At 43.8% G+C, this 14,406-nt stretch overlaps 1 protein-coding gene across 1 annotated transcript in view; it reads left to right on the top strand.

The window, feature by feature from the left end:
• The first annotated feature begins 2,027 nt into the window (after nucleotides 1-2,027).
• Nucleotides 2,028-14,406, top strand: part of LOC126243124 (tubulin alpha-1 chain-like) — a 46,693-nt gene continuing 34,314 nt past the window's right edge. Inside the window, exon 1 of the mRNA XM_049948140.1 lies at nucleotides 2,028-2,108. The gene's annotated coding sequence lies outside the window, so the exon portion shown is untranslated. The remainder of the gene's footprint in view (nucleotides 2,109-14,406) is intronic.

The raw sequence follows: 14,406 nt of genomic DNA on the forward strand, positions 1-14,406 counted from the left end.
CTGTAGATATTTAGTAAATTACATCTTATGACATACCAGCAAATTAGTTTCGGTTTAACTTCTCATTCCACATGCTATTATATGCTGTTTAAAAAATTCATCTATCCCTTCTGAAAAACTGTAGTTACTTTCATATCTCGGTAGATAAAAAGATTTAGGATATTTATCATGCGACGAAATACATGACTTTTCACAAGTTATCGTTTGCAAAAAAACACGTTTCGATTTCTTGAACCGTTTACGAAATTTCCGGTTGATACAACCACATGGTTTACGACGAGCAGGACGAAGTACCGGTCGCGTCGCGAGCAACCTGTGTGGGGTCACGGCACAGCCCGTCCGCCGACATATCATTCAATATCTGAGAACAGTGATAGCTATCGATCTGCTCTCAGCTTTAAAAACAATTTCGATATGTTGACTAAATTTCATACGCAATAATGTATTACCTAAAATGAAATGTACGCAAAGTCCACGCAATGCGTTTTTACCTCTGCACACTCATTAAAATTTCGTGTAAAGGTTTACGTAAATGCGATACAGCAAGTAACCACGACGAATAACGAAAATAAATTCGGTCCTTTATCGAGAGAAGATATCAGGCTGTAACATACCCAAGAATCAAATTTTTCTGCCGAATAGTTTCCTTGGAATCGGATGATGAGTATTTCACAGCTGCCGCCGCGTCCGCGCCAGCGGTTCGGCGAAAGTTCGTGTGGCCAGGGGTTCCGTTCCTGACGTCACGCTCAGCGCGTTCTGTGATTGGTGGTGCGGACCTGGAGCGCGTCACGCGCCAGCCGAAGCAGGTCGATATGGTCAAACCGCGACGCAGAGCCCACCGCGGCGTGCCGCTGACGCGCGGTTTTGACGCGCGGCAGCCCTGGTGGAAACCGGCCTTTACTCTTACAAGGGGAGGCCGCCAATTGTGAAATTCAGATTCGATTCATACTGCGCATAATAAAAGCTCATGGCCAGAGGCGTAATGTGGCAAAGCACCAAGATGCACTTCTCAGCCGTTGTCGAGAAAACCGACAGTTAAAAGAAACCGTTGCGGTGAAATACTCTCTACGATTGATAATTTTCTAGAGCGTCGTGGCGCAGCGGTAAGCGCTCGGGTTCGTGATACGAAGGGCGCCGGATCGAATCTCGCGCCATGCAACCTTTTTTTTTTTTTTTGTATTTGTTTTTTGAATTCATATATATATATATATATATATATATATATATATATATATATATAATTCCCGGCAATCAGTTGCAACAATTATGCATATAATAAGTTGTTGAAAGTCGTTAATCGTGGAAAAATTGGCCACTTCGAACATCATTATGTTTTCCGCAAATAAAGTTGTATTTCACAAATGTTATTAATTGTCTTCATAATGTTTACCACGTATAGTTAACGGAAGACGTAGAAACGAGATTCCGAAACGAATACGTATAGCGTAAGTAAAACGTTTGAATTAGAATAGAGACCCCACGAACACAAATTTGCTGTGGCAGGTATGAAATATAAACTCCGTTACTCGCTCGTTCCACTTGATGGACAGATGTTGAATGGGCCGAAACGAGCCGCCGCATAACAGCGTAGTTGCCTGCTAACTTCGAAAGAAGGTAGATGCGGTCCCTAGCGCAACTTATAACATCGTCGAAAATCAGTGCGGACGTGAGGGTTTTGGTACACCCTGTTAAACAAACGGAAAAATGGAGGCGGTACAATTGGAGAGCGATCCGCCTTCACCAACATGCATAAGCAATTTATTAATATATATATATATATATTAATTACAAAAAACTAATAATGAAAAAAAGTTGCATGGCGCGGGATTCAATCCGCCGACCTTCGGATTACGAACCCGAGCGCTTACCGCTGCGCCACGACGCTGTAGAAAATTATTAATCGTAGAGAGTATTTCACCGCATCGGTTTCTTTTAACTCGATTTTCTCGACAACGGCTGAGAAGTGCACCTTGGTGCTTTGCCACATTACATCTCTGGCCATGAGCTTTTATTATGCGCAGTATGAATCGAATCTGAATTACACAATTGGCGGCCTCCCCTTGTTAGCCCATCAGAGCATCAACGAATAATAGAGTATCTTCGATCAGGTGAGCAAATCTCGATATTTAATTATTTTTTAGCTTTAATTACATAAAAATAACAAATATTTAAGAGAATATTGACCGCAAATACTATTTGAGCCGGCGGTTGTGGCCGAGCGGTTCGAGGCGCTCCAGTCCGGCCGCGCTGCTGCTACGGTCGCAGGTTCGAATCCTGCCTCGGGCATGGATGTGTGTGATGTCCATAGGTTAGTGAGGTTTAAGTAGTTATAAGTTCTAGGGGACTGATTACCTCAGATGTTAAATCCCATAGTGCTTAGAGCCATACTGTTTGAGCGTTATAATCTATCAGAATAACAACAGTCCAAACCATATTTTTAACACAGGAGAATAGCCTATTATCCAGTGAAACCTTGTTACAATCTTTCGTAACATCCACATTTTTTCCCTGTATCCTATGCTACACATAAAACCCGTTACCAGTAATTTGGGAAACAGTTGCTACTTATCACCTGAAGAACTTTTCTTTCATGCCCTCGATTAATCTGTTAGCATATTTAATTAGTAATATGCAACTATAGCACAGACTTCAACCAACAGCAACAGTAATTCAAGCACTAAGGTAAGTAAATATGTGTCGGTCGGAGTGGCCGTGCGGTTCTAGGTGCTACAGTCTGGAACCGAGCGACCGCTACGGTCACAGGTTCGAATCCTGCTTCGGGCATGGATGTGTGTGATGTCCTTAGGTTGGTTAGGTTTAATTAGTTCTAAGTTCTAGGCGATTGGTGACCTCAGAAGTTAAGCCGCATAGTGCTCAGAGCCATTTGAACCATTTTTAAGTAAATACGTATGAAAACAAATTGTTGCCACGCCCAGTCACATCAGTATCAGAGAAGGAGGAACGCGGAATTTGTAAGCCGAAAAATAAAATGTTTTATGACACTGATGATGTACCAAACGAAATGGCGAAAAACAGTACATAAATATTGAATTCAGTGTAGTGGATGTCATTTGCAGGTCTCTTGTCACGGATGTTATCAGTAAGACAAAATTCAGGCGTAACAAATAATTACACAAGTCTGTTTAATATTTTTTTCTATTTTTGAAATTTGCTGAAAGAATATAATGAGAGAAAGACTTACCATACAGCTGAGATACTGTGGAGTGGATAGGCACATAAACGACTGTAAACTAGTAGCTAACCTTGTGACAAAGCCAGTAGATTAACAAAAATGCTCAAGTATCCATTTTCATGGCTACTTTCCTACTGGTGCAGCCTAAAGGTACGTTGTCCAAGACGCGACGCACACTAGCGACTGCGACGGGTCGCTACGTGACGTCAGAAGTTGCCTGCTGGCGCATGCGCAGTTCGAGTTTGGGATGCGACGCGCGACTGTTGCGGCAGCTGTCGTAGCACTGCACCAGTGAGCAGTGTTGCGACGGAAGTCGCACGACACAATGACGTACGGCTGCCAGAAAGATGTCGAGCCAGTCAAGGAAACCTGAAATGAGCCACTCACAGGATGTGATGCTCTGTGAGCTGGTCTCGCAACATCCTTGCCTTTACGATTTGAAGAACCCTAAATATAGAGACACTATGTTCAGACACAGAATTTGGGAAGAAATTGGTGCACATTTGAAACTGGCAGGTGAGTGAAATATATATTTCCCCATTAATGCAAATTTTTCAGGCCTGTTATGAAAATCATATAATCCATGCAGATGTAGAATTAGAATGATGAAAATGAACTTGAAGGTCAATTTTCGCATTACTCTTTTTTGTGACGATAAAAATTGAAAACGGCAAGTACATTACAAAATGAACAATCTAAAGTACAACGAGAAAGTTACATTTTACAATACCTTCACTTCGAAAGTAAACGGTAGATTGGTGTCTTGATGATACCTTCTAGTTGTGAAAAACCACCACCAGATTGTTGTACAGCTTTCTGTAATCAATAGATGTTCGTTTTTGAGGAAGGCGTTTCTCAACAGATTGCGCAAACAGTTTGCTGCAATAAGTAATTTGTCACATTCACTTCAATTCATTGGTAGAAGATGGTGCTCAAAAAACTTGTGCCAAAAGTGCACTACTGTTTTACAAGGCCCTTCTGGTCTGACACAGTTCACAATTGAAATTCGTCTTTTGTAAATCCTGGAGTCATCTTTTGAGTGCAGCTTGGCAAGATTAAATGTTCATGTCATCCATAACGATGTATGCTGTCAGAATATAAGAATATGGAAGTTCATTTGGATGGGAATAAAGAGTCAGCCGGCTATGAAAGTTGCCTTAGCTTGTTCCAAAAGTTTCTGCATGGGAGAAACTGACAAGTATAATTTGGGGAAATTTTGTGAACAAGCACGGACATTATTTCTTCCACATTTCTGCTAGTGTATACTGTAGACGTTCAGAATGAAAATTCTAGAAACGTTTAAGGTGTAACCCTATCTTGTTGTCAAGAACTTGAAACAATGCAATGACGCTAGCGTGCGCTTATTGTTAATAAACTTATCTTTCATTGGGATTTTAGGTGAAATGTGCAAAAACACATGGAGGAATATTCGGGACTCGTATCAGAGAAATAAACGAGAAAGAAAGCTTGGAACAGGTTCAGATGCCTCAGCAAAACCAAGAAAATGGGTTCTGCTTGATCACTTGGCTTTAAGAAACCTACATTTCGTGGCATTTTAAATGAAATTGTCAAGAGCATATGGAGAAATATTAGTAACTCATACCGGAGAAATATATGACATAAAATGGTTTCATTAGGTCCAAATGTGTCAGCGAAACAAAACAAATGTATTCTCTATCGTGTGATGACCACACGATTCTCGTTGCGCGTCGACAGAACTGGCAGCTAGTCGCGACGCTCCCGGAGATATATGAGCCCAAATCTCGGAAACGGAGATAGATATCATTCTGATCTCAACTTTAAAAATAATTTCGATATGTTAGCTTCTTTTCATCGGCAACGATGTATGACCTAACGTGAACCATACGTAAAGTAGCCAGCGACCACATTTTTCACTGTACACAATTCAAATTTTATGCAGTAGGTTACTTGTAAATTAAGTATCGGAATAACTGTGACGAATATCGGAAAAATAGACACCTCATTATCAAGCTGTGATGTGAAACTGTAAGATACGCAAACATTAATTTTTTGTGCCATTTACTTTCCTCACAATTGATAGAGAAGTAATATACAGCGAAAAAACCACGCAAAACCGGAAGAGATACTTTTCAATTTTTTAAAGTAAAAGGAGAAACTGTATCGAAAAAGTAACTCTGGGAGCCGATGTAACTTTGTTGCATTAACATACAGTATTTTTTACAGCAAGAAAATCGGAATTCTTATTTTTCTTATGTATTTGAATCCGCCGCCGCCGACCGGAGCTTGGGAAACGGCGACGACTCCAGTCGTGTTGCGGCCGTGTCGCCGTCTGCCAGGGTGGGAAAAGAGGAGGGGGCAGCGTCGCAGTCGCAGCCAACTGTCGCGTCTTGCACAACGTAACTTAAAGCCTCGTTTTCCTGGGTGCGGAAATTTATCACAGGGTGCTGCGGAATACGCTTGAGTCATCCGCTGTCGAGGGGACGTTCAGTGGAAGCAGAAGGTCAACAGCAAGGAACAGGATGTGAAGAAGTGAAAATACTAGCAGAATACAGAACAAGATGGCGATCCTTTGTTGCAGCCCTATGCTCTACCGGGCAGCGGGACACTGCGCGAGAAGTTTTCCTAGGCGTGAGCTGATTCGCATCGGAACGTAAAAAAAGAAAGTGGTGTGTATTATAATTTGACAACTGTAAATTACAGAGTGATACGAGAGCTACTTTCTGACACCTTTAAAGAAAATTTCGTGCTATTGAAATAGATCAATGTTTCAGCTTGCAAGGAAAGCTGATTTTTCACGCTGCTCAATATTTATCACGCCATTTCTTCTAAATTGTGTGTTGTGCAGCAACATAATTTCATAGTCGCCTTCAGTAGTGTATGTCAATAACGTATGGAAACTTTCTGGCCAATAGTGCCTGTAACAGTGAAGTAATAAATTAAAATGTCACGTATGACGCTGAATTTTTACCAAACCAACATCCTAAATTTAGTAAACAGGAAACTTTTTCTCTTTACCCATTTCTTGTGGGAGAGGGGGGGGGGTGGTTCAAATAGACAAAAACTTTCCGATAGGTTGGAATTCATTTTTACAGTTTGTTGGAAGTCAGTGGGTGCTGGAGAGTTTCCCCTAGATGAGAGCCGTGTTGTGTAGTTCATTGGCGCGATGCGAATTCCAGTGCTCTGCGAGAAACATTTTGCAAGGCAAAACATACCGCGCAGTGATCGATTTGTTTGTAACGTCGCAGCTATTTACACGGCTGCAGAGTTTTGCTGTAAGTTTTATTCCGTTAGGTCAAGCTGTATTGGCTGCTGGCAATGAAGCCTCCAGCCCCGGCCGTTGTGTAGTCGGCTGCTGGCGTCATTTTTTTTTTTTTATCTTTTTACCTTTATTAAAACAACCATATATCTACATAAGCACAAAAACAAAATATTGAAGTGCTGGAACTGATTCAACACAAATTGTATCCTACAATAGACTGAAGAACACATTTCAATATAGTGCCACTTGTAAGCTTACAAAATAGAACATAAATAGTAAACTGACAATAGCCTCTTCAGTCCAGACAGAGACATAGATCCGAACGTAAACATATATATAATTGATTGTCTTAACTGGAATGACAGTTCTGTCATTTGATTCATAACCGTCCAAACTCAAAGTCATTTGGAGCACACAAACGGATAACAAGAGATGCACAGGAACATTAAGTAATGAAAATGTCATAATGAAGTTAATAACACCATTTGGAGTCGGGAGTAGTCCTAGGAACTGGTATAACCCCTTACTCGTTGTGTATTTTGTTCGCTACATAGTCTTGCATGTGATTTGTGTCCTTACCGGCATCGAGAATTACCCTACGCCTTGTTTTTCAAAAATTATGTCTAACATGTTAGCAAACATCTTCCTGCAATTTGGGTAACGTTTCATCTTCCAGCGTGCCGTTCTCATGTAAGCCTCGAAACTAATGAGATTATCTTCACTATTGTGGATGATGATATATGTCACAAACTGTCCTAACAACCACATCACGATGTTGTTCTTGGTAGCGGGAAAATGTTTCGTGTCCGGCCAGAGCAGGATGTCGGTGCAGTGGCTGGCTGGGCTACTGCGGGTAATCAGGCCCAGCCTCTGCTGCACCCATTTCCAGTTAATGAGATGACCGCCACAAGTGAAGCGATGGCGTAAGGTGTCGACCAGGCCACAGCGGACGCATTTATCACTGTCACTTAAACCGATTCTATGCAACCTTTCATTAGTGGGTATAACATCGTTTACCACTTTATACCATGTGGACGCCACTTCAGCAGTGTGGACGGTTAAACTTATGTTGTCCCAAACTGCCTTCCAATGAACACTCGGGTATTTAAGTTCAATGGGATTCCGGACTATTGGAGATGTCCATCTTTTTAATAACAGGTGCGTCGTCGGTAAATCCTGCGTGCAATAATGTCCATCAATATAGCTTACTTCAAGAAAAAACTGCTTGACATGTCGTAGTTTGTAATGTATTTTGCCTACATCAATGGGTGGATGCGTATCGGTGGGCTGTAAGGTCCGGAAGAGCCAACTGGTTACGCTGAGAGGTTCCTTGTCCAACAAATGGGTGATTCGTTTAATATATAACGCAGTACACTTTCGGTTAATGTCAGGCATGTTTAGTCCGCCGGCCTGTCTGGAAGACGTCAGCGTGGTGTATTTCACTTTGAACAGATGCCCTTGCCAGATAAATCTATTAGAGAGTTTCATCACGTGTTTGGCCTGCATCTTGGGGACTGGAAATAGTTGGGCCATATAGTACGCTTTACTGAATATATAACTGCTGAGGAGTCGTATGCGTTGGAGAATGTTAACGGACCGCCAATTGTTTTCATAGATGGCACCTTGCATTTTATTGGTGACCTGCTTCCAATTTTTTGCATTCATTTTTAGCGGGCATTTGTCGATAATCATCCCCAGAGTGGTGTGGTTTTCGACACGCTTCGCCCAAGGTATAATAACTGCGTCGAATCCTCGAATGTTGACAAAGGTGCATTTACCGGCGTTGATTTTAGCACCGGAAGCACGACAGTACTCGTCTACCGCGGTCTTGAGGGTTGATACGTCTCCGTCTTTGCGCAATAACACTCCGACGTCGTCGGCGTAAGCACGAACCACGAAGGACGTCCCGGCGATCGAAAGGCCTGCAAGTTTCTCATGAATAGAGCGTAAGAGCGGCTCGAGCGATAAAACAAATAACATCATGGAGAGAGGACTCCCCTGCGGCACTCCTCTTTGGACCTCGATGGGTTGAGTAAGCTGTCCATTTACGCTGATTCTGGTTGTAATTCCCGTGACGAAATGTTGCACGACATTTATAACCCGTTGCTCAAAACCACACCGCTGCAGTAGCTGTAGGAGGTACTCGTGGCGGACGCGATCAAAAGCCTTGCAAAAGTCGATAAACAGCAATGCGAGATTCACGTTAGTGACTGACGCTATGGCTATTACATCTCTATATTCCGAAAGGGGCGTCATAATAGTGCGGCCAGGGATGCATGATTGATGGTTGTGAATCACTTGCTTCATTAACGGGGACAATCTGCTGTTGAGTGCTCTGGCGAAGGTTTTATAATCAAAATTGAGTAAAGTAATAGGTCGGAAGTTATCTAAGGTTTTTCGGTGTTTGCTTTTTGGTATCAATACAATTCGGCCTTCCTTCATTTCGGCCGGCACGTCACTCCCTCGCATCACTTCATTGAGAACCTCTGTAAATGCGTGTCCGATTATGGGCCAGAAGCGCACATAAAATTCCCGTGGCAAACCATCAGGGCCAGGGGATTTATTTGATGGCGAGCCAGAAATCAGTTCAAGGACTTCGTCTGGAGCAAAATCGCGTACGACCGCCAAGTTGTCCGCAGGCGTGACTACGGTGGGCAGAGCACTCACGATATCGCCGCCGTCATCACCATATGTATCGCATTGTGAGTACAGATCCGTGAAGTACCGGTAAACTGCAGTAAGAATATCACTCTGTCGGGTCAAACGGAGTCCATCATCTGTGTCCAGCTCCCCGATAAAAGCTCGCTTGCGATGGGCACGATGTTTTATGAGGTGATACAGCGATGCAAGTTCGTCCTCTTGAAGCGATTTTGCTTTAGATCTGATCTTCAGTCCTTCAAGCTGCGTTCGCTTTATGCCTATAAGCTTCGCCTTTATTTGTTTGATGGTCGTCAGCTGTGTGTTGGTTGGTGTCGTAGTCGCATACAACTCTCGCAGAACTGTTTGGTAAAAATCAATCGTGCGTTTGACATCTTGCGCCCGTTGCCAACTGTAGTTTCTTAAAGATAATCGCATTTTCCGTTTGACCACATCATTCCACCAGGCTATCTTGCTCGGATATCTGCAGCATTGCTTGAGACAATCCGCCCATGTCGTGGAGATGACATCTTGTAGCAAGGCATCGGCGAGAATAGAAACATTTAGGCTCCACGGAGTCCTATGCCATTTAGTATGCTGTTTGTGCAGATTTATTGTGACACAGAGGGCGCAGTGGTCGGAGAAGCTAGCCGGAATGACATCGGCGTCCAGAACATTTTGGCAAATGTTCTCAGAGATGTACAAACGGTCTAGACGGCTACATGCGGTGGTGGTCAGGTACGTGTACTTTACCAGGGTAGGAAATTTTAGTTCCCACGCATCCTTCAGCTGCAGGTGACGCACCAGATCATGTAGTTCCCTACAGTAATTAAAGTTTGGCGATTGGTCTTTCCTGTGGATCACACAGTTGAAATCACCACTAATTATCAACTGGGTTGGGTTGCGGCGTAGCAAGTATATGATGTCTTGTTTAAAGAAGTTAGCTCTTTCTGATTTTAAGGTCGTTCCAGATGGAGCATAGATATTGACGAGGGTGACGTCAAAAATTTGGCAAGCTATGCCTCTACCGGAGTCCAACATTTCGATATTGCTCACTGGGATTCCGTCTCGTGATAGAATGGCCGTACCTGTACCCCCGTCCGCCACGGTGTTTACGATTGTTGCAAATCCTGATACATGAAAACTTAAGATAGACACTTCCTGTAACAGAACAATATCAGCTTCGGACTCATAGATAAACTGCCGTAGCATTGCTAATTTTAAATCTGTCCTAACTCTATTAATGTTCAGGGACAAAAACTTATAAGCTTGACTCATGATCGTCCGAGACTTGTGGGTGATGGGAAGCATAGGAAGCCCAGTCCATCTCACCGTCGGACTTCGAACCTACATCCGCAGGTTTTGTGCCAGTTTTTGCGCTGACTTTACTTTTTGAGTTACTTCCAGCCACGGAGTCCTTTGGTTTAACTTTATTTTGCCGTCGCAAAGGCGTCCGAAGTGTCATTGAAGACGGCGGAGTCGGCGAGTCATGGCTATAATCAGTATGTGAAAGTCCTTGCTTCGGAACGGGTGACGGCAAGTCCGAAGACACGGTTTCAGTAGGCTCACTGTGTTTGTTTGGAGCCGCACTGGCTGTTTGTATGCAGCTGTCCGGGTCCTCGTGTTGTTTTGAAGCAGTTTCGAGGTGGCGGCTGTTTATGTTATGCTCTACACCGCGTGCTTCATCCGCCGTGTTTACGAGTTGCAGTTGACTGACTGCCGCCTCTTGTGTGTTGGCCACCTGCGGCGAGTCGGCAAGCGGCATCGGAACGGATTGCTGTAAACACTCGGCTGCACCCGTACTGACAGTTTCTGCGTCGGGCGGTTGAATGGGAATTTGGCGGTTCGTATCTGAGCCATCCGACACATGCGTGTCCTGTGTGGAGGCCCGTGGCTCCGCGTCATCGGTTTGACTTTTTACTACTTGTTCGCCGGAACCACTACCGTCACTTATAGTACGTCGTCGTTTGTTACCGACAGATAATGCAACACCGGTGGCTAAGGGGTGACTGACCACGGGTTTTTGAGGCAAGGGTGGGAAGGTGCTGTTACCGAGATCGTTGGCCTCTGACACAGATGCACTCGGTTGGGAGTCAGTCACAGAAGGCGTCTGATTTTGAGTTAGGATATCAGCCAATGTTAATTTCTGTCGTTGTTGCAGATTGTTTCGAAGTACGACAATTCGCCGTGGGCAATCCTCTCGTAAATGTCCACTCGTGTTACAGATAAAACAAGTGCCTACTTGCCCCTCGTAAATGACATGAGCCTTATAACCACAAACCAATATATAGGATGGGATATTGACTTTAACGGCCATGTCAACTGAGCGAACCCCACTATAACATTGGAGTTTGTGACGGCTCGACCATTTTTCGTTTCTAATCTGTCGGATGTCACCGTATTTGGCGAGGACATCTCTAAGAAAACAATTCTCAACCTCAGGTGGCAAATTGAACACTCGCACTTGTTTATACTCAATGTCAGCGTTAGTTATTGAAACTGTACTCACCGACTGATCACGATGTCGGAACTCTGCTTTCCCACCAGTATTCACCAAAATTTTCTCCAGTTGTATCTGGTCTAAAAACTTCACAAAGAAACAGTATTCCGCCATGTCATAATATGCTGTGTGGACCTGATCAGATGTGATGCCAATAATATCTACTATCCAGTCATGGATTTCTAGAGAACTCGGTTGCACATTCCTGGAAGATTTCTCAAATGCAAAACACAGGGTATTCTTACGTGGTACACTGGGAGCCATAACTGCACTATATGCGCGGTCGGGACCGCTGTGAGTAAAATAAAGAAGCTTGTGTACGACGGTAGTGAAGAAGCACTAAGAATATCACAGGTCACAATCCAAGAATTATTATAAACACGGCTTGCGGCGCTACGACTACGCGGAAGTACCGACACGTCCGGTCGCTGTCGCGTCCCAAGCGGAACAGAGCGTCATAATGCCATCTGTCGCGGCGTGCGGACCGTGAGAACTGCGCTGTGTGGAGCGTACTAAGATCACTTATTCATCTCACCTCGGTGTCGTTCTGTGTTTCCGTATAATAACGTGGTCTTTGCACTTCTACTATATTGGTGTTCTGTGGCGTTACCGGCCTAAGCAGTGAGAGTAAGAAGTCAGAATGTACTCGAAAAAACATTTCAGGCGCTGCCAGGTTCGCGCATGCGCTTAGCTGCCTGAGTTAGAGTGGGGGTATTCTTCACGTGGTTCGTGTTTTGTTTATGGCGCGTTTCTCAACCGTTTCGAAGCTATTGCAGGTCCCGCGTTCGGGTATTACACGTTCACACTTCATTGTCAAAAATAAGGTAAGCAAAGTTGGAGAAGTAAATAGGAATATAAAAAAAGGGAGGAAGGTTTATCTGTTTAGCAAGAGTAATAGAAGGTAGATTTCAGACTACCTAACAGATCAAAACGAAAATTTCTGTTCCGACACTGACAATGTTGAGTGTTTATGGAAAAACGTAGAGGCAATCGTAAGATGCGTTTTAGACAGGTACGTGCCGAGTAAAACTGTGAAGGACGGGAAAAACCCACCGTGGTTCAACAACAAATTAGGAAACTACTGCGAAAGCAAAGAGAGCTTCACTGCAAGTTTAAACGCAGCCAAAACCTCTCAGACAAACAGAAGCTGAACGATGTCAGGGTTAGCGTGAGGAGGGCTATGCGTGAAGCGTTCAGTGAATACGAATGTAGCCGGCCGAAGTGGCCGTGCGGTTAAAGGCGCTGCAGTCTGGAACCGCAAGACCGCTACGGTCGCAGGTTCGAATCCTGCCTCGGGCATGGATGTTTGTGCTGTCCTTAGGTTAGTTAGGTTTAACTAGTTCTAAGTTCTAGGGGACTAATAACCTCAGCAGTTGAGTCCCATAGTGCTCAGAGCCATTTTTTGAATTCGAAAGTAAAATTCTACGTACCGTCTTGACAGAAAATCCTAGGAAGTTCTGGTCTTACGTTAAATCAGTAAGAGGCTCGAAACAGCATATCCAGACACTCTGGGATGATGATGGCATTGAAACAGAGGATAACACACGTAAAGCTGAAATACTAAATACCTTTTTCCAAAGCTGTTTCACAGAGGAAGACCGCACTGCAGTTCCTTCTCTAAATCCTCGCACAAACGAGAAAATGGCTGACATCGAAATAAGCGTCCAAGGAATAGAAAAGCAACTGAAATCACTCAACAGAGGAAGGTCCACTGGACCTGACGGGATACCAATTCGATTCTACACAGAGTACGCGAAAGAACTTGCCCCCCTTCTAACAGCCGCGTACCGCAAATCTCTAGAGGAACGGAAGGTTCAAAATGATTGGAAAAGAGCACAGGTAGTCCCAGTCTTCAAGAAGGGTCGTCGAGCAGATGCGCAAAACTATAGACCTATATATCTGACATCGATCTATTGTAGAATTTTAGAACATGTTTTTTGCTCGCGTGTCATGTCGTTTCTGGAAACCCAGAATCTACTCTGTAGGAATCAACATGGATTCCGGAAACAGCGATCGTGTGAGACCCAACTCGCTTTATTTGTTCATGAGATCCAGAAAAATTAGATACAGGCTCCCAGGTAGATGCCATTTTCCTTGACTTCCGGAAGGCGTTCGATACAGTTCCGCACTGTCGCCTGATAAACAAAGAGCCTACGGAATATCAGACCAGCTGTGTGGCTGGATTGAAGAGTTTTTAGCAAACAGAACACAGCATGTTGTTCTCAACGGACGTTAAAGTAACCTCTGGCGTGCCACAGGGGAGTGTTATGGGACCATTGCTTTTCACAATATATATAAATGACCTTGCAGATAGTGTCGGAAGTTCCATGCGGCTTTTCGCGGATGATGCTGTGGTATACAGAGAAGTTGCAGCATTAGAAAATTGCAGCGAAATGCAGGAAGATCTGCAGCGGATAGGCACTTGGTGCAGGGAGTGGCAAGTGACCCTTAATATGGACAAATGTAATGTATTGCGAATACACAGAAAGAAGGATCCTTTATTGTATGATTATATGATAGTGGAACAAACACTGGTAGCAGTTACTTCTGTAAAATATCTGGGAGTATGCGTGCGGAACGATTGGAAGTGGAATGATCATATAAAATTAATTGTTGGTAAGGCGGGTACCAGGTTGAGATTCACTGGGAGAGTCCTTAGAAAATGTAGTCCATCAACAAAAGAGGTGGCTTACAAAACACTCGTTCGATCTATACTTGAGTATTGCTCATCAGTGTGGGATCTGTACCAGGTCGGGTTGACGGAGGAGATAGAGAGGATCCAAAGAAGAGCGGCGCGTTTCGTCACGGGGTTGTTTGGTAGGCGTGATAGTGTTA

Source organism: Schistocerca nitens, chromosome 1 (genome assembly GCF_023898315.1).
Source record: "Schistocerca nitens isolate TAMUIC-IGC-003100 chromosome 1, iqSchNite1.1, whole genome shotgun sequence".
NCBI lineage: Eukaryota > Metazoa > Arthropoda > Insecta > Orthoptera > Acrididae > Schistocerca > Schistocerca nitens.